Consider the following 3,790-nt stretch of genomic DNA (forward strand, 5'->3'; position numbering starts at 1 on the left):
GCAGCCGGCCGGCACCACGTGACCTGCGGCGGAGGAAGCGCCCGGGCCTGGGCACTTGCTGTACTTGGGACTACACCGGTTTCCCCGGTGGCTCCGCTGGCTTCAGGAAACGATGCTGTGAATAACAATAAACCCTCGAGTGCAACGAGCTGCGGTCCAGGCCGCTTACCTCGTTACCGCGCCGTAGTGGTCTAGGCCATCGTTAATGCTGGTTTAAACTCGCACGTGGCAGTTGTGTTCAGGTCTATATAGATACGAACTGATGCCCCGGCTTCCTGTGAGGGTAGACGAGGAACCCGTTCCCGCAGGCGCTGGTGGACGCGCGGCGCGGCGGCTGCTGCGGGACTCACGGGTCGATCTTACATCGACGTGAGTCAGCAAAACTCTCCGGGCCTCCGAGGGTGCTGCGTCCCTGCAGGCAGACGTACGCGTGTGAGAGAAGCAGAGGACGTCCGGCCTCGTGAACGCATGCACGTTTTCTTTTTCCTGTGAGAAAAGGGGTCAGGAATGAAGAGCAGAGAAGCGCTATCCAGTCAGGCGGTGGTGCTTAATGCAGGAAGCACGGCTGAGGCAAAAGTGGCTGAGGGCCATCTCTCGGCTTCTGCGTGCTGGCCCCAGCCCTGCGATGCATGCGCCTGAGAGAGCGAAACATGCCAACGGTTTCACAATGGAGAAGGGTTGGGCCACGGATCGTAGATACTCCAGCATCCAAATGCAAACATGATGTTAGCGCAACATTAACATTCAGGTTTATTTGCAGAAATTTCATTATATTCAGAGTTAATGTTCTTCCAAATATAATTTCCCCCCGTATGCTTATACATGATAGTCATACGTTGCAACAGAAGAAACCTAGAACCACAATTTTCAAAACTTAAAATTAGGCTTCTAAATAAAAACGTCAGTTTTCTGGACCCTTGAACCTGCAGCTGCCGATGAGCTCTACAGGGACTGCTGAGGCTCAGCACATCTGAAATACAGCCACTGGTTGGGAACTATGGATTTAGGAGTGTAACATTACGGAGCCAAGTCTGAAGCATCTGCTACTAATGTGTGTCTCCTAAATTGGACCATATACTATGGGCTTGTATTTAACATGTGTTACCGTTAAATGGATTTACATTGTGCATTTTTGCATTGCTCCATGTATTTTCTGTGTCTCAGAAGACAAGACCCCATTATCACACTTGGTTAGAAGCAAGGCTAAGGTGTTTGAAACCTCAGTTCTGAATTTATTTGCCCTTTCTGCAATAAAGATCTGACGGGGGCCCTTTGTACTGCCTGGCACATGAGACCGAAGCTAAAAATCAAAGACTGGCACTGTATCAGTGAATGACAACTATGAAATAACGTAATAGTTTTTTCAGTTTTAGTGTTACAGATTTAATGTTACCCAAAGCATAACACTCACTGTACATATCATTCTAGTGTGAGAGAGGGAACATTTTTCCTTTAAAAGACGACTGTAAAAAGCTTAATGAAGCCAAATATGTACAAGCATATCGGGCACCACCATAAATCTTAGAAATAAGAACTGGAAGTCACTTAAACTCCAAGGAGTGGTGGGATTCCACTGGAGCAGCTGCTCCTTAAGACTCCTAAGATACACTCTGCTTCTGCAAGACTTGGAGGAAGGTCGTAGGAAGGACCCCAGCCACATGGAACTCCTCAGCTCCACAGGAGCAAAGCTGCAGCCACGTCCTCCTGCCAGCCTCCACCAGCCCCCTCTGAAACAGTGCTTCAGCCACTGCTATTCGGGGCAGCAGGGACAGCAGCATGCCTAAGAGTTACCTGCCCAACCACACTTTGAGAGGAAAGAGACAATCTCAGCTCTGTACCTCCCACTGTGTTTTTAAGGAAAGCAATATAGGATCAAACCTAGGAAATTCACAGAACTCCTTGGAGGAATTAAAAATATGCATGTGAACATGGAAAAAGAGTACCAGCTGAAGCATGACTGTGGTGTAAGGACTCAATCAGAAGGAGACAAATGATGAGAAGTGCAGTTTTTCTCATAAAGGTAAGTGTTGTCAACTGGCATTGATGTTTCGCCTCAGCCAAAAAGATGCATGATCTGGGCTTGAGTGTGGCTCTAGGATTGTGTAGTTTTTATGGAACTGACATGCTTTAAAAATATATATATATATATATATATATAAAACAGCAAGGAATATGTCAATGATCAATCAATCAACAAAAGTATGAATACCAGGGCTTCAAACATAAAAACAATACCTGAAGACCATGCTGAATACAGAATATAAGGGCCAAATCTTGGCACCCACCCATACACATATTCATATTTGTGAGGAATCTAGCAAAAAACAAAATATTTGCAACCATGGGTAGCAAAACTACTTTTGAGCTGCAGAAGAGGCTACTTTCAAGTGGTATCAAATGCAACACAGTACCTGGTTTAGAGTTATGATTCTAGCGTGGCTGTTTTAGCGTGCTTGCCATGCGCTTGCAGCGATGACATTAAGGGAAGAAAATGGTGTTGCTATTTACCTAACCCTGGAAAGCAGTTTCCAAAGGCCTCTCTGGACACCTTTTGTCAGTTCTGAACATTCCCTCTGTACAAATCAGTGACAAAACCTTTAATATTTAAAAACATACAATATCTTTCTGCGTACCATGAGAATATCAATTCCAAGGGTTTCCGAGTTACCTAGATTCAATCCAGGTTTCTGTAAGCATAACACTACAGGACTTTGCTCACAACACTAGCTTCTCGTTAACTGCTGAATGTTAAATGCTGAATCAAATCCAAGAATTTGGTCCTGGTCTTCAAAGCATCCTTTGAAGGCTCCACATAGCCTTGCTTTTACCCACCAGGATGATGTTTGCTCTCAGCACAGGGCATTCATCCTGGAATAATAGAATCATCAACTACAAGGGTGAGACTAGGGCTTGTGATGATGAACTCACTTCTGAACAGCAAGATGGCAATGAATCTTACCACCATCAGAATGAAATGGAGCCCAGATCCCTAAGCTTTCCCACAGCTGTAAACTCTAGCTCCCAAACACCTGCAGCAGGGTTGGAGCCTATGTATGAGCTTTGGTGAGGATGGATTCTACCAGACCTGATAGGATGTGGTGTTCTCTTTCTTCTGACTCTTACATGGAAGTCCTGGACTTCAGGAAAGCCGACTTTGACAAGCTCAGGAGGCTTGTCAGTGAGGCCCTAAGGGACCATGACCACAGGGAGAGGGGAGTTCAAGAGGAGTGGTTGCTCCTCAAGGGAGCGATCCTCAAAGCACAAACTAAGTCTATTCCATCTCGGAGGAAAGGCAGCAAGAGGGCACAGCAGCCCCCCTGGCTCTCCAGGGACCTAGCAGACCTCCCGAGGCTAAAAAGAAAGGCCTACAAAGGATGGAGGATGGGAGTCACCTCCAAGGAGGATTATTCTGCACTGGTCCGGTCCTGTAGGGAGCAGACCAGGAAAGCCAAGGCTGCAACTGAACTCCAACTAGCTTTGAGCATCAAGGACAATAAAAAGTCCTTTTTCAGATATGTGGGGAGCCGGAGGAAAAGCAGAGGCAACATTGGACCCCTGCTGAGCCAGATGGGGCAACTGACAACTGACGCCCAGGAAAAAGCCAACCTATTAAATAGGTACTTTGCGTCAGTCTTTCATCAGTCCCATGGGACGCCCATGCCCGCTACAGGGCCGGGAAGTCCGGGTGAGGGTGATCCCCTGCCCTCCCTTAATGCTGACTTTCTGAAGGAACATCTTGAGAAGCTGGATACCTTCAAGTCAGCTGGCCCTGACAATCTTCCCCCCAGGG

The 3,790-nt window shown here is 47.1% G+C and overlaps 1 protein-coding gene across 5 annotated transcripts in view; it reads right to left on the reverse strand.

The window, feature by feature from the left end:
• LOC102385647 (coiled-coil domain-containing protein 57-like) overlaps positions 1 to 3,790 on the reverse strand; it is a 22,801-nt gene that overhangs the window by 14,823 nt on the left and 4,188 nt on the right. The window contains exon 1 of one of the 5 annotated variants that reach the window (XM_025195458.1): positions 170 to 1,927. The exons of the other annotated variants lie outside the window; for them this stretch is intronic. The gene's annotated coding sequence lies outside the window, so the exon portion shown is untranslated. Of the gene's footprint in view, positions 1 to 169; positions 1,928 to 3,790 lie in introns of those variants that run through there. 5 annotated transcript variants of the gene reach the window in all.

The sequence above is a fragment of the Alligator sinensis genome, unplaced genomic scaffold, assembly GCF_000455745.1.
Source record: "Alligator sinensis unplaced genomic scaffold, ASM45574v1 scaffold1644_1, whole genome shotgun sequence".
Classification (NCBI taxonomy): domain Eukaryota; kingdom Metazoa; phylum Chordata; order Crocodylia; family Alligatoridae; genus Alligator; species Alligator sinensis.